The 17,457-nt window shown below is 41.8% G+C and overlaps 1 long non-coding RNA gene across 1 annotated transcript; it reads right to left on the reverse strand.

Moving 5' to 3' along the window:
- Positions 1–3,194: 3,194 nt before the first annotated feature.
- On the reverse strand, positions 3,195–6,191 carry LOC307135988. The gene is made up of 7 exons (XR_013817730.1): positions 5,989–6,191; positions 5,318–5,391; positions 5,024–5,071; positions 4,857–4,940; positions 4,501–4,706; positions 4,174–4,333; positions 3,195–4,075 (listed from the first exon to the last, which is right to left on the reverse strand). It is a non-coding gene; the product is annotated as an uncharacterized lncRNA (long non-coding RNA).
- Between the last annotated feature and the right edge of the window lie 11,266 nt (positions 6,192–17,457).

Raw genomic sequence — 17,457 nt, forward strand, 5'->3', positions numbered from 1 at the left:
TAGAGCAGAGACTGCGAGCCAGGCCTTCTCATCCAACATCAGTGCCTGACCTCACAAATGTGCTTCAGGAAGAATGGTCAATAATTCCCATAAACACACTCCTAAACCTTGTGGAAAGCCTTCCCAGGAGAGTTGAAGCTATGGATTAAGAATGGGATGTCATTCAATTTCATGTGCATGTAAAGACAGACGTCCCAAAACTTTTGGCAATATAGTGTATATTTAAGTGTAAAATAGTTGTATTTTTATTTAATACTAATTTTTCGTTTTAAACTATAGTAGTATTATCACACTTTATTTATTATTTTGTATATTATTTTATTAGAAAAACGAACTAAATAAAGTGCAATAATGCTATTATTAATTATTTTATTTTTTATAGTAAGGTATATAGTAAAGGTATTCATAATGTACGTTATAACCCATTATATCTTTTTAGTTGTAACCAAAGTTAAAATACATTATAATATTTGCACATTTTAAAATTGGTTGATTTTCATGTGTTTTAATGCATTATACTTTCTAAAGGTGTGTTCAATTAATAGATAAGTATTGTAATGTATTATAACTCTGGTTACAATTATTCACTATACAATGCATTATAATGTGCATTAAAAGGCATACTTACTGGATTAAAACTATAAAGGATTATAAAGGCTTTAAGTAAATGGTTAATTTGTATTTGTACTTATTTAATTAATAATGTATTAATTTCTTTAATGTAATTCTGTGACCTGGTTTACCTGCCAGGTATTAAGGTCACCGTCTCATAATATTATTGATAGGACTATTGATATTGTATTTGTTTTGATAGTACAGTATATAGAGAACAATGAGAGAGGAGAAAGGGGAACAAGACTGAGAATGGGCCAAGAACATAGGGCGCCCGAGGTGCAGATGCGACGTGTGTCAGAGTGCTGCCCACAAGGCTTTGGCCCTGACACAGCAGACTTTGATTGAATATTTGCCATGCTAAGCTTTGCCCAGGGCAGAATGTTGCATATGTCAAACTAGTTCAGCATTAATTGTGTTTGTGCATATAAAAAATTCTAATTAGAATCAAATTATTCAGCACTTCACAATACTGCTCAGGCTCAGCTATCTTGTTTGGAGGTGAGACTCTTTTTAATACAAGCTCACATGATAGGTTGTACAATGACAATATCTCACACCCCTGCTGTTAGAATAATCAACTATACTTTGCAATGTTTATTTCATACCAACATGATGGGAAATGCAGAATAAGCACAGTAAATCACCACAAGATTCTGCTCGCAAAACATGTGGGATCTGGGAGTGTTTTAATGCCACTACAGGGCAGCATTTCAGTGTTGCAGTTTTATGATGGAAAGGACATCATAACTTGAGAGCACAGCTTTTTTTTTCCTGTCAGTTTATTGTGGAGCAGGACTGTCTGTTACTTTTTACATCTGAGAAACTGGTCTACATTCCCCATATTGTTCACACAGGCATGGTCAGAGAATTGATTTTTTTTCTTTCTTCTGGGTATTTTTTTATTTATTTCTCACTGCACATCACTCAAATGGTTGTCTCCGCCTGGCAGGAAACACCTGCTCTCCAAAAGTTAATGCCTAATAGCAGAACAAACAAAGTTTTCACCGCCTTCCTTTTTCTACAAAATAGGCAGGAGAGTAGGCTGAAGGTATTAACTGTCTGCTGCCTTTTTTGTAGCATCATGTGCCACTCACAGATGTTCTACAGCTAAAGTTGAAACCCAATTATGCTGTTAAATGCGACATACCACTTTTAGCTTGTTTATTTTATTGTATTGTATTGTATTTTAACAGCACTGACCTGTCGAGGCATGGACTCTACAAGACCCCTGAAGTTGTCCTGTAAAGTATCTGGCGCCAAGATGTTAGCAGCAGATCCTTCAAGTCCTGTAGGTTGCGATGTGGATCCGCCGTGAATCGAACCTGTTGGTCTAGCACATCCCACAGAGGCTCAATTGGATTGGGATCTGGGGAATTTGAAAGCCTCGTCAACACATTGAACTCTTCATCATGTTCCTCAAACCATTCCTGAACAATGTGTGTGGTGTGGCACAGTGCATAATCCTGCTGAAAGATGCCATTTTCCCCAGGGAACACCATTGTCATGAAAGGGTGTATCTGGTCTGCAATGCTTAGGTAGGTGGCACGTCTCAAATTTACGTCAACATTAATGGCCGTACCCAGTTTGCCAGCAGAACATTGTTCAGAGCATCCCACTCCCTCCACCGGCATGTTGTGGGAACACATTGCATCCTGGTTCAATCAATTTCCCAGGAAAAATGGCACACACGTACACAGCCATACACATGATGTAAAAGAAAACGGGAGTCATCAATCTTGTTCCATCAGTCCAAGGTCCAATTCAGGTGCTTTAGACGGTGGACAGGCACTCTGGTTGGTACTCAGTCCCATACGCAGCAGAGTGGGATGCACTCTGTGCTGTATCACATTACTCCCATAAAAAACATTAAAATTGTGTGTGAATTGTGCCACAGCAGAGCTTCTGTTGGCTTGGATCAGACAGGATAGCTTTTGTTGCCCTTTTGCAACGATGATCCTTGGGCACCCAACACCCTGTCACCAGTTTATCCCTCCTCGGACCACTGTTGGTCAGGCACGTGCAGAGGGGGGGGGGGGGGCTTTGGGTGCTCGAGCCCCTGCCCTTTTTCAAAATGAATGAAAAGTGCCCCTCTCAGACAAATATCAATGATAATATCGTGGTCAATAAAACGAAATAAATGTGATTATTATAACATGACATTGATGACAATGTATACAATAGTAACGAACGGCTCAAAAGTCGGACAATTTCTGTTGAGGCGTTGCCATAACGCGTTGCTATGGCCCAGATAGCAATGAGTCGGCGGACCACCGGCGGTGATCCGGCGGCTGTAGAAGCGTCAGAATTGCGTAATCGCAAACACGTTTGACGGCGCACCGCCGGCGGCAGCCGCTTTTTAAAAGCGGCAGCCGGCTTCCTACCGCCTTCGTACCGCCGCCGGCCCGCAGGCAAACCGCCGTTCCGCCGCCTTTATACCAGAAGGCGGCCCGGCGGAGGCAAACGCTTTTTTCGAACGATCTGCCTCCGCTTATTGTGTAATAAATAATATATATATTTATTTATTATTCATATATTTGTAACATGCAGTTTATGATGGATAATAATTGAACAAACCAGATAAATTCCCATTTGGCATTTTTATTCCACATTTCAAAGTACATTAACTATCAATGATACAAGATAATATAAATTAAATATAACAGACAATAAATAAGCTTAAATAGGCCTATAAATAACAAAAAACATTTTTACTAAAGAACCTGCATGTTTCCAATTAAATTTTGGTTTAAAAAAAAAAAAAACAGCCTTACAAGCAAATTATAACACTTACAATATTTGTTAATAACAAATAGGTCAGCTCTGGGATGAAAAGAATTACCATTAAATATTATATCAAATAATGAGGATATTTGGTACCAAAGAATGTGCAGGATACCAAATAAATCGAGGTATAACATCACATTTAACAAGCCATTTCTAACAATAGCATAAATGGTAATAATTTAGAGTAAAGCTCTGGAGAAGAATAGAACAGTAGTAGAACAGAACATTATAACAAGCCTGACTATGGGTTCTCCGGTTTTCCCCGACCTCCAGAATGAGGCAGCGCAAATTGGCTTATCTTCAGTGATTTCTTGTGCGCCTATATAAAGGACAAACAACCTCGCCATCCCATATCTATCCAAGGAGCTGCCTTCAAGGCAGGGTCACAGGGAATAAAAAAAAAGTAATTTCCACAGTGAACAGTGTGGATTGGGTGAGTGTAGCCTGAAACTTCTGGCTTCTTTAGGGGTCTTGATGTTACTGACTGCAGGATAAAGAAAGGGTTCCAGGTGTCAGTAGTCAGCCTAGGTGTAAGAGGTCGGCTGTGGGTCCCTCTCAGCTGTGCGGCGTCTTTTTCCACCTTCACGATCAGATGCTCCTTTCAGGTAACGCATAGCGCTAACCTGGACCGCCTCATCAGTGGCATCCTGGGTTGCCGGGTTCTTCCGGATGGCTCCTGTAGAAAATACAGATCTGTCATTCCATGTGAATGTCATAAGGCCACACACATCTACTTAAATATATAACAAATTTATATATTTATATATATATTACTTTGAACAATGGTCTTCAGGAACATGTCTCTAAAACATGCTTTATCCCCTACACCCGTCCAGGTTGTATTAATGGAAAGGTGATTAGAGAAGATACTCTAAAGCATTCGCCACACGGTTGTCTTTAGGTCCCTCCCACATTTGATTGCCAAAAACCGAAGCTGAAAATACAAAAAAGTGTTACAAATTACATATCTCTGAAGCTTCTCATACATAAATATAAAAATGTGACAGGCTGTGATTCAGACTGTAGAATATGCAGTGTACAATCTTAAATTTTACTTTTTAGATTACCCTACAGCATTATAAACAAAATCAGCACACTTACTGGAGCTCTTTATCCTGCCTCAAACTGTTGTCAAGCAACGCCAAATGGGTTGTCTAGGGGGAGTAACAGACCCCCTGGCAGGGATAACTCTCCAAAAGACACATTGGCACTGAAATGTTGCAGCATAGTGTCCATTTTGTTGTCCATGCTATGCACAACATCGCCAAACTCTCCAAGACGTCGCAGCATTAGGGTCTGATCTGCACCTACAGGGGTTCACAGAATAAAAGAATAAAGCAGTCAGTCCTGGTCCCTCAACTACTAAACTATGACATTTACAACTAGGTCTACTACATGTACAGGTGGCCCCAGTGGGAATTAAACCAACAACCACAGGTGTTGTTTGCAAGTTGTACCTGATTGCCCAGTACGAGCAAACGTCGTCAACATTGTCCCAACTTGCTTCACCTGCTCATGAAGTGAGCCGCTGTCATCCGAAGCTACAAAATGAAAGGCATTTGGTAATTTTGGACCTACATCACAGTCAAAAAAGTAAAATTTAAGAAAGAGTGCATGTTCTCACCTGCTCGTGCATTGCTTTCCCTCAGGGCTTGGTTCTCATTCTGGAAATCTACATAAAAAATATTTTATTTTAATTATATATATATATATATATATATATATATATATATATATATATATATATATATATATATATATATATATATATATATATATAACAACAACTACAGGCACAATTTTCCATACTGTTAAAGTTTCCAACATCTGCAATTTCCTGTTTGTCCATCTCAACTCCTTTCAATATTCTTCTCCTTATAGCCCAGTAACTAGACATTGTGACTAACAATTTATTTACCTTGAAAGCCGAAACGATTGTCCAACAATAGGTCTCTTGGATGAAGATAACCGATTGTGCTCTGGTCAAGGTATCTGCAAGAAAATGTGAACAAAACCGCATTGTTAACGTTAAATACAGAATATACAGTAGCTATGCTGTGGGGGGAAAAACTGGTCAGCCAAATGTGGAACAGTAAAATGTATTCATTCAGTGTAGTGATTCAAGTAAACTGCATTGTCCTCAAACATAATAAGTACAGCAGTTCAGAGAAATAACTCATAAATGACCTTAAATGCTAGAAGAACAGTAGCAACACAGCACATGTTAGCTAACACTTGCTAAAACTGACCTAACGTTAGCAGCATGCTTGTTCGGACTAACAAAATAATTTAAATAACCTATATACATCATTCTGTTTTGTTAGAAAACACCAAAAGTTAAACTTAAGTCTTTCTAGATGTAAAGCTTTGGCTAACTTACCTACAGTAGCTAGATACATTTTAACATGTAGAACATGCTTGAACTCAGTGTGTAAAAAAGGCGAAACAGCACGTGTTAGCTAACACTGTGTATTGTGCACTATATCAGCGTGCGTGTCTGAACAAACTAATTAAAACAACCTACCGGTATAGCTATACATCAAAAATGAACATAATATTGTGTGACACAAAAAGGAAACATGTACTTACTTAAACGCTCGTAGTCGAGGATATTTTCTGATCTCCTCTCTTCAAATACTAAAACCATGTGATGAGCGGCCGCTGTTGGTAAATCTGTATGTTTTACCGGTTTGTCTTCCGTCTTTTTTAAGTATACTGCCCCTCTCGGCCGGTGGAGGTACTTCTCTGTTTTTTTTTATTTTATTTTTATTTAAATTAGTACATGTATAGACAAGTACAATACAAAAAGTACAATGAGAGAAAAATAAAAATAATAAAGCATTGTGGTACAGTTCCGAATATGTAGAACAAAGAATAACAACAAATGTAACACTGTATATAAAATAAATAATAAAAATAAGAATTCTGAGATAGAAAATACTTTATAATATTAAGGCAGTCACATGAAATTGAAAAGCTTTCAGGTTTCTGTTTTTGTAAGCTTTTTGTTTTGCGACCTCATGTTTGAGAGGGTTTCAAATATTGTAAAAATCAGCTTTATAAGAGGTAATATTAGAGGGCTTCTTTTGAGTTATTCTTGTCTTATGAATGTAGAATTTTTCCTAAATAATTAATAATATATTTTTGTTTTTCAGAAAAATATGGGTTTTGAAAACAAAGTAAAATGTCATGAAGTTAGTTCTAATTTTTTGTCATGTCTATTTTAAAGTCAGTCCAAAAAGAAATAGAAAAAAGGCCAATACAAAAATAAGTGTTATCCTAAAATGAACTTTCAAACTTTCTTAACCCTCCTATTATGCTAAAAAAAAAAAAGTATTAGCCTACATCCATTATGGGTCAAATTGACCAACACTGTTTAAACACACTCGACATGCAAATAATCAAGTGAAAATTTAAATGTAATTTCCTAAACCTAACCTTATCATGGAATCAAGAGTCAAGAATCTGTTATAAACCCTAATGGCTTTGGAGCAAAAAAAACTAATATTTGATATAATTCACATATAGGCTATTATGATTTTATAATCGCTTCAAATGTGAGAACTAGTTAAAATGCTGTCAGTTCCACTCTATTTCCCAACAAGCCAAACATAGCCAACGTGGCTGGTCGAATTTGAGAGTAGAAATCCTTGTATTTCACAGCGGCTTGCCGCCAGCCGGCCGCGGTCCATTAGGCGGAGGCAACCGCCAGAGAAAATGAAGCCGGCGGCCCGCCGGCTAGTCGGCCGCGGCATCTCGCAAGAAATGGGAGTGACGTATTCGGCGGCAAACGTTTCATCACCGCCAGCGGGACGCACCTATAGCCGACAGCTTAGGGCCGGCGGCAAAAAGAAGCCGTGCCGATATTTTTTGCTATCTGGGGGGTTGCGTGCGTTTTGATTGACAGCTGATTTTCCTCTGTTCGGAAGCGGCTCTCGAGCCAAATATGGTCCTTTCAGAGAGTATGTGGCCTTACGGGAAAAATGTAAACCAATATTTTTTTTCAACCATAATCAGAGCTAATGTGTTGATTTAATTACAAATCTATATATTATATATTTTAAAGTATTACACAATTCACCAATGCCCGTTTGTCATGTATATACACCAACCAATCTGGCAAAGCAAGTTCAAATTCCATTGGGCATGTGAAGTGGAGCGGTAATTTTCTGTTCTTATTCATAAATCGGTTGAAAACTACATGGACAGACGAACTAACGTTTCGGGCTTTCGGTAGGGTGCGCGCGTGTACCGAACGGTTATGAATGTAATCTATAACAGTTAACAGTCGGCTTGTTTAAAGCGCGGAACACACTTCAATCCGAGTTCCCACACGAACATATTAAGTATTCAGTCCATTTTATCACGAAATTCAAACGATAAATGCCGTTTTAAAGCTCTATTATGTGACGTGACAGATAGACGCGTATCAGTTCAACTTCAAGAGGCAGCGCGCGGCGCGCGAGTGAACGCGATCATCTCTTCCTAAAGAAATGAAAATATCTAAAGGTATGTTGAGGATACATTACAACTTACTGAAACGTATCATATGTTGTGTAATCGCTCCATCGGTGTTTCAACCGCGGAAAGACAATAAAACAGCTTGTAAACAAACAATGTCATGTAGAATCACATTTACCTCAGAAGTCATTCAGTGTCAGTTCACTAGAGAGATTAACTCTTTCACTGAATACATGCACTATATTAGCCTATATATTCGTTATATTAGCCTATATATATTCATTATATACCACTTAGCCTCTTAGTGATGTCTTGTTTATTTAATGCATGTTTAAATAAACCTGTCATGAAAATTACAGCCACTAAATGATTATATTTCAACAAATAAATCAAAAAATAATAATAATTAGATTTACATATTAATGCAAAAACTGCTTTATGTGAAGCTTATGAGTGTTGATTATTATATCTAAAAATAAATAGCAAATGAATTTAGGCTAATAGTTTGGGCTCTGTTGTTAATCTTTAATAGCAATATGTAAGGGCTCCCTATATAGTTTACAGCATTATCTTTAAGAAACTTTTAGTTATAATTGAATTCATTTAAGGACAGACAATTTTTTTTTTATTAAACCACTGTTGAATAAAAATTAATAAAACGCAATTTTGTAAAACGTGACTTCAAAACCGAGATACGTACCGAACCGTCAGTTTTGTGTACCGTTACACCCCTAATATATATATATATATATATATATATTTACATATTGCCCCTTTTTTACATTTGAGCCCCTGCCTCTGAAGAACTCTCTGCACGGCCCTGCTGTTGGTATTCTCACCACTGTTGACCGGGAGCAAGCAACAAGTCTTGCTGTTTCAGAGACACTCTGACCCAGTCGCCTTGCATTAACAATTTGGTCCTCGTCAAAGTAACTCAGATCTTTACACATTGATTACGAGAACTGATTGTTTGCTTACCATCTAATCTACTTAATCTTTAATATGTGGCCTTGTTTGGATATGAACAATGATATTTGCTTAATCTGTGACGTACATCAGTGTGTATATACAGAATAAAATATTTTAAATATGAGTGAAAAACAAAACACTATACTAGGTTAAAGTATTTATCTGACAAACTTATTTGGCAAAAAAAAAAGACAAACTACAGCTATAGGTTTTATTTTGCTAGTGAAAAAATACTTATTAATATTTTGTTGGTTTTCTCTTGTTTTTGAACATTACAAGCTTAAATTTAATTTAATTTAAATCTTGAATTTAACTTGACTCTATGTATCATTTAGGACTCTAATGGCTTCTCAAAAAGTTAGCATTTAGTTCTGTTCGGGGTCACCTTATTAGGATTAATTTTGAGATAACGATTGCATTATCTCTTTTGCCCATGCATGTTATCAGATATGTTTTATTGATTAAATACTTCTAAATAAAGAAATTCAGATTTCAGATCTCCCTCTCTTCTACACATAAAACATTACCTATGTGCTCTAATTAACCATGTGTAATTTCTCAAACTGTAATCGTTCCTCAGTGCTTTAAGCAGACCAATTAGTGTGGAAGAAAACACGGCTATTTATCCTTGCCTAAAAAGAGCTAAATTATGCAGCTCAAAAGGAATTACATGAACATCTCTTAGAGAAAACATAGCAGGCTAGTGCAACGGCTCCTCGTTTCCATGGAAATGTTCTCATACAAAGCATCTTGCATTGTTCAGATGTTTTATTCTGTCCTGTTTTATCTTGAACATAATGCTAGCATAAAAACAAAAACCAAAATAGACAAAAGTTACCTCCACACTTAAAAGGGTTACATCACACCGTACAAAAGTATTACTAGCTATGCTATAATAAGCCAAGTTCTGAGCTTTTAAGGGAACCTCAATAACAAAGATGGTTAGATGTTTTCAACACACCTTCCTCGTTCTCGCAGCTCTATTTCACAGTTGTTTTGGCAGCAGACTGTTTGAAAGGGTGTTTTGTCTGGCCTGAAATTGACAGATAGAATGGACTCTGACCAGTCGACTGAAGCTAACAGCTCAACCGCAAGTCTTTGCCTTCACAGCAGACAAACTACAAAACTTTTAAAGTTTTGTTTTTTAAAAATTAATTATTTATACATTTTAGTATTAATTAGCATTAACTATTATTTGTTAAAATTGTTGTGATGCCAGCATTTAATGCTTTTTTATTCCAGACTAAACAGTTATGACTGCAAGAAATGTACTTAACAGATTCAGAGGCATAACATGTAGCACAAAAATATTTTCTAAAAACGCTTTACTAATGTTCCCATTAAGTTATGAAAATGTTATGTTCTCTGAATGTTCAACACATAGTTCTTAAAAACCATTATATGAACATCAAGCAAACTTTCCATTTCATAATTTTGAAAACATTAAACGAACGTTACTTTTTGAATTATCTCTATACAGTACTCTAAGAAAAAAGTAGTAACATTTAAAAAATGTTAGTTGAACATCCATCTAAAAAGTTTCAGAAAAAAAAATTACATTAATGATGAATGAATAAATAATGTTTTTGTGCTTACCTTTTGAGAATGTTATTAAAAACTAGGTAACTTTCAAACAATCAAACATTTCATTAAAGGATTAATTCACTTTAAAATGAAAATTACCCCATGATTTACTCAAGCCATCCTAGGTGTATATGACTTTGATATGACTTTGATGACTCAGATGAAAATGAAGCTGTGAGGGATAAACGTAAAGTCTTTACAATGGCATGTTCTGTATAAATGTTCTGGATCATGTAACTCACAACTTTTAAAACAGTTTTTATGGTTTTTGTATACTGAAAGTTTTTTTTTTTCTCATAAAGATGCATGTAAGCTGAACTGCATGTTGTTAAATGACAGTACAGCCCATTGAACACACTGTATTCTAGCCCTCACAGCCTCGATTTCAATCCTATATCAAAAATTAAATGTGGTCCATCCATCCAGCCATTCAAAGGGGTCCTGTTATGCCCTTTTACGAAGTCTTTTCTAAGAAGGGGTTTACTTGAATATGCTTTAATGCTTCATTGTTTAATAAACACTTTATTTTTCACATATTTACATTATAACAGGACCTCTCCCCCAGTCTGGCTCGAATGCGCCAAACAATTCCTGTTTCGATGAAGCCCCTCCTTCCGAAATACGAAATGTGCAGTGATTGCAGAAAAAAAAGAAAAACTTCCATGAACATGAAAGTGTAACGCCTCTCGCAGTTTAGAACGCTTACTCTACGTCTGACATCATACGTCGTGTCAGTTACGCCTTTTCCGTAAGTTGAATACCAAATGGCGGTCAAGAGAAAGTTAGATATTTTAGTTTATAACGTGTTAAATATGGATATTTTTCGGACACAAATGCATCAGGTTGCCTTCAGAAGGCCTTTATTAACCCCCTGGAGCAGGGGCGTAAATCGCGGGGGGGACGGGGGGGACAGGACCCCCCCAATCTGAGGGCTGTCCCCCCTGAAAACCATGCTGAGTATTGTAAATAATATAATGATATATACTTAAAATAAATGTGTAAGTAGTAAAACAATACAAACGCAAACGGGACACAAAAAAAATGCGTTTTAAGTTTAGAAACATTTTGAGTCCCCCCTCCCCCTTACCCCACAGTGGTTTGATCCACCGCGCACCTCACCTAACGTTACCCATAGAACGTAGATAAAGTACCACACAAGTTTGGGGAGATAACAAAGCTCTTCAGACAGCAGTTGTGAAACTCCAGTAAGCTGTTTTATTCACTTTAAACATCAGATGAAGTGATTATTTTCTCTTTAATACAGATTAGGCAAAACACTGTTAACATCACTTGCCCACTGCGTCACTGCCCCGGGCCACCGTCGTTTTAATTTTTATAGTAATAAAATCATTTGACACAACTATTACAAACTGAACGTGTCTGCTCAATACAGCACGAGCCGAACGGGCAAACAGCTGACAGACAAGATGATCGCGGAAGATTTGGTTTCAAAGCGAAATGTAAAAGCGCCTATTTAAGGGAGTGTGTCATTGTACTGTTTTGTAGTTGTGTTTTTCATTACGAATAATTGGCTAATGAACCCAAAATACAAGCAACCCGCCCCCGAATTGGCGCTCATTCTAAACCTAAAGGTTTTGCTCAATATGAAGTGGCAGATCAGAGGGCTTGCTGCAGCTGAATATCTAAAGATCTGAATATCATAGTATAAAATACTTTGTGGAGGACGCAAGATAATTTAATATTTATAATATGACTGCGTGGTGAACCTTAATCGTATTTAAACAACTATCACTTTGTGTTGTTGGTCAGATAAAATGAAAGAGAAAAGAAAAATAGACATTACATAATTTTTCAGTGCACCAAAACGCCAAGTAGCCTAAGTACGAAATGTTTTTTGTTTTTTGTGGTACACATATCCTTATAAGAAACGATTTTGGCTGTATTATTTGTGTCCCCTTCAAAATTTGCTCTTGAGAAATTTCATGTTTATTGTCCCCCCCAACTGTTAGATGAAATTTACGCCCCTGCCCTGGAGGTGTATGGAGTATGTTTATGATAGATGCACTTTTTTGAGCTTCAAACTCGTGGGCCATTATAAAAGCAGCGTCATGATATTTATTAATATAATTCATTAACTAATTAAGATTGTGTTCATCAGAAAGAAGAATGTCCTATATACCTAGGATGGCTTGTGTCACAATTAGTTTCTGTCTGGTCTTCACCTGTGTTCGTTTGTCTCTGATTAGTTTACCATCTCCACCTGTGTCTTATTAGTTCCCTTTCGAAAGGGAACTCTCGCTGCGTCTAGCTGACGCTATGGGGAACGCCTCCAGCGTCACAGGTGTCTGAAGCTACTATCGAATCACGTCAATCCTATTGACCGACGACAACCCATGACGTCATCACTATGCGACCCGGAAGTATATAAGGGCGCTGTGCCAACACATACACATCTTTCTCGTCTTCAGGGACTGTCTGTAAAGCGGTAAATTCTACGGATCCTGGTAAAAGACTTTGTACATTATGAAACGCACTGAGAAGAGGCAGAACTGCTTCAGGAAGTGTGCCGACCCGTGTCAGAGATTTCTGACACCGGAAGACACACACACTCTGTGTGTTTTCTGCTTGGGAGAAGAGCATGCACAAGCAGTTCTTGAGGGTTCTGCTTGTGCAAATTGTGAGAGGTTTCCGCTGCGAACTCTCCGCTCTCGTTTGGCCCTCTTCTCGAGGGAAGGGGGCGCTTCATCTGGCGCAACCGATGTGGGTTCCACTCCCGCTGAGGCGGAGCGGCTACGCACATCGTGGGGCTCCCAGATGGAGCTCGCCGATCGTCTGGAGAGAGGCGTTGTTCTCTCAGACGATCCAGCGGCTGACGAGAGTGAGCTGCAGGTCGACGTGGAGAATGGCAGTTCTCCGCGAAGCTCTGCAGCGAGTGCTCTTCTGGACGGGCAGGAGATGGCTGAGGAGGGTGGTAACAACAACCAGGATCAGCCTGGATCCTCTCAGCCACCCTGTCCCGCGTACGCTGAGCTGCTGGACACTGTGGAGCGCGCCGCGGGCAGGCTGAGGCTGCCTTGGCGGCGCGCTAGGGGAGAGATCGCGCGTGGTAGACTCGACGATCGGTTTCTCCCCGGCCACAGCCCAGTACCTCAGGCGAGCCTTCCATTCCTCCCGGACCTCCATGATGAGGTCCGGGCGGCATGGAGGAACCCGTACTCCGCCCGCATCCACCGGCATCAGCGAGCTAGTTTCGCTGATGTCGAGGGGATGGCGGAGCACGGGTATGTGTCGATGCCCCCCATGGACGAGACGTTCGCGAACTATCTCGTCTCAGGGCGTGCATCGACACTGAGAGCTCCAACTCTACCATCCCGACCGCTGAGGGCGACTGCGCGGTTGAATGGCAGAGCGTACGCGGCAGCAGGTCAGGCTGGTGCGACCCTGCACACGATGGCTGTGTTGCAGGCGTACCAGGCGGATCTGCTGGAAGACCTCGACCAGGGGGCAGGGCTGTCCCCTGAGGCGGTGGCTGAGTTGCGCCGCACCACAGACCTGGCTCTCCGGGCCACTAAACAAACCGCTGCCGCGATCGGGCGGTCGATGGCGGCGATGGTGGCCACGGAGAGGCACCTGTGGTTGAGCTTGGCTGACATCGGGGAGAAAGAAAAGAGCTTTCTCCTCGATTCACCAGTTTCGCCCTCTGAACTTTTTGGCACCTCCGTAGAGGCGGTGGTTGGGAAGTTCAGAGAGGCGAAGGCGCGCTCAGCCGCATTCAAAAACTGTATACCGCTGAGGTCTGCGTCCGCACCCAGGCAGGCGGGACCTGGTCCATCGCGGCTCGAGGGCCGTAGAATGGACCAGAGAGTGAGCGTCTCTTCCCGTGCCCCTCCTCCGTTGAGGAGTAGGACACAGAGGAGACGCCAGTCCCGCAGGAAAAGGGATCTTAGGGAGGTGATCCAGGACAAGCGCTCCCGGCGTTGGTAATGGGTCACCTCCTTTGAGGGGATTTCAATCCTACCCTCTCCCTTTTCCTTTTTAAAAAATGCCTTTTTAATGCAACATTTTAACATTCTATGTCTTTTAAATCCCAGGCGCTTCTTACATCAGGCCTGAGGCGGGCCTATGATGATTAGAACAGTGGTTCTGACGGCCCGCCGTAGCTTGGTTAGTGAGAGCGCCACTTTCAGGCATGCAAGGGCGGTAGAACATCGCGGTGATAGCTGCTTGGTGAGTCTTCGCTCTACGTGCCGCAGGTGAGAGTGGTAATTTTTTGTGTTGAAACACTAAAGAATGTGCTTCTTACAGAGACACCATTCCCTGTTGCAGTACGGGATTTTTCTGAGACGGAGCTAACTGAAGTTTTCCCCCTGTAGGTGGCTTATGTCAGCATCAGGTGCTGCTTGAGTATGTGTTGGCCTTCCCTTCTGCGATTGAGTTATCGCGGGGCTGGCCACCGCTCATGGTATCATAGTTTTGTATTAAGGCCTCCTCTCAGTGTGAGAGTGGTGTTTAGGCCGCCGATCTTTTCTATTGAAATGTTTGCGGGATACTAAGCGGTAGCACACCCTTCTGGGAGAATGGAGTGTTGTCTTTCTACCGCTTAGGGTTTTTTACTATATGCCTTCGGTAAGCCACCGCAGGTTAGAATAGTTTGTCTCCTTCAGAGTGTTTGTTAGAGACTGATGCCGGAGCTTCAGTTAGGCATTTGGCTTAGGCTATGTGGATGAGGGAGTTGCATTGCTGAGGCACTGTCACCTCTGGTCGTCACTTCGTGATTCTGAGCCTTCTTGTACCATCCCTGTGGTAGCCTCCTCTCACTTGAGAGTCGTTTTTGTCAAAGCAATATAGTATTAGTCAGCCAGTGGATCTAACTGTCAAGGGTTTCATAGCAGTCAGTTAAACTTGCTACCAGGTGGTAGGCCTCACCAGGCCTCCTTGGAGGCGAGTTCCTGAGTTGGATACTCGGGGAGCTAGCATTGCTTGCTATCAGGTAGTAGGCCCCTTCAGGCCTCCTTGAGGGCGAGAGCCGAAAATAAGGCGTGAATTTGATATGGCTAGCCTGATGGCTATCAAGCGGTAGGCCTCATCAGGCCTCCGTGGAGACGAGCCCCTAGGGTCTTTTTTGTTACTCTCACATTGTGCAATGTGTTTGATATCAGTTGGCAGGCCTTTGAAGCTAGGCCTCGCTGGAGGAGCGCTCTGAGTCTCAGTCGCTTGACAGCTAGCACGGCTGAGGTAGTGCTAGCAGGTGGTAGGCCTCACTAGGCCTCCCTAGTAGGCTTGCTCTCGGATAGAAGGCCTCTTTAGGCCTCTCTTTTGAGGGTGAGCTTCCGGTAGAAGTGCCCGGGCAGCTAGCATGGCTTGCTATCTAGGTAGGCCTCACCAGGCCTCCTGGGAAGGCAAGTATCGATGCAGGGCATCGTGAAAAATAGCCCGGCTGGCTTTCAGGGTATAGGCTACAATAAGCCTCCCTGATGGTCGGCTGTTAGGTGGAAGGCCTCAGTCAGGCCTCCCGGGAGGCAAGTACCGATGTGTGGGCATCGGGAGTATTTTAGCCTGGCAACTGGCTTGCCGGCTAGCAGGTTGCAGGCCTCATCAGGCCTCCCTGAAGGCCTGTTGTAGTGGAAGCAGGCTAAAATGGGTGGAAGGCTTTACAAAAGCTTCCCTGAAAAGGAGTTCCCAGGTCATGGTCACTAGATCAGTAGTATATATTGCTATCTGACAGTAGGCCTGTACCGGGCTTATCCCAGAGGCCGGTAGTAGGCCTTATTAGGCCTCCCTAAGGCGTTCTTGGGGCCCACTCACTTGAGAAACAGTTAGGAACAAAAAACAAACAGGTAGTAGGCCTCTCCAGGCCTCCCTAAAGGCTGGCTATCAGGTTGTAGGCCTCAACAGGCCTCCCTTGAGGGCGAGTTCCTGAGTCAGGATGCTCGGCTAGCTTGCGTAGCTTGACTGTCAGGTAGCAGGCCTTCATTTGGCCTCCTTGAGAAAACAAGTTCAGTTTTCCAGCCTTGACAGACAGCTTCAACTGTTATCAGGTGGCCCACGGGACCTCCCTAGATGTAACCTCAGCAGTAAGCATGCTTCGCTGGCAGGTGGTAGGCCTCTTTAGGTCTCCCTGAAGGTGAGCTCGAACGCTCTATAAGTTGGCATATATTGCTGTCAGGTAGTAGGCCTCTCTAGGCCTCCCTGAAGGTGAGCTTGAACGCTCTGTAAGTTGCCAGCATGGCGTGCTGTTAGGTAGTAGGCCTTTATAGGCCTCCCTGGGGGATAAACCTTTTATCAGGTAGTAGGCCCACCGGGCCTCCTTGAAGGCGAAGTTCCCGAGGTAGGCACTTCTTGGTTACCAGTTCTCTGTCTTAGAACTGGTCATAGTTGGCCTACAGCTGGAGGTTACCCGCCAGGCAGGCTCAGCTGCTCCCCTCACTGAGGGTCGTCTATGAGCACACAGCCGCCTGAGCCTGGTCAGACGGTTGTAGGCCTCTCGTGAGGCCTCCCTGTTAGTTCAGTCCGTAGGCCTTTCCGGCCTCCTTATTGCTTTGAAACACAAGCACCTGATAGATCCTTGATTGAGCAGGCAGACTCCCCTCGCTAGCAAGGGTTGTAAAGCGCTATGCTGAGTATTGCTCTCTTGGATAACCCGTCTCTGAGTTCCGGGCTGAGTAGGACTGCCAGTTTTTCAGTCCCTTAGTTTGGATGCCTCCTGGGCACCATCCAGAGGCTCTGTCTCTGAACAGACAGGGTTGGCTAAACCGAAGTGTCCATAACTCTTAGGGCACCAGGTCAGGCCTCCCTGGTGGCATTCGGGAGAACTTGTTTCCCGAGTAGTGACTGGCCAGGGTTCCTTTGGGTCCCCTAGCCACATTCCCTTAAAGTGACCCCTTCTGTTGAAGTAGTGGTCTCGGGCCTTTGAGCAGTCTGGATAAGAACCTCACGCAGTTGCGTTAAGGTTCCGTTTAGATGTATAGCTTGGGCTATGACCGTAGGGAATGCTGTCGCTGACAGCCCAGTGTGACCTGAGGGAGTGGCTCAGGTTTTTTCAGTTGAATTTACTTGTGTTGACAGTGGTCACTGCCACTAGGC

This window comes from Gobio gobio (assembly GCF_949357685.1).
Source record: "Gobio gobio genome assembly, chromosome: 13".
In the NCBI taxonomy this organism is placed as follows: Eukaryota; Metazoa; Chordata; class Actinopteri; order Cypriniformes; family Gobionidae; genus Gobio; species Gobio gobio.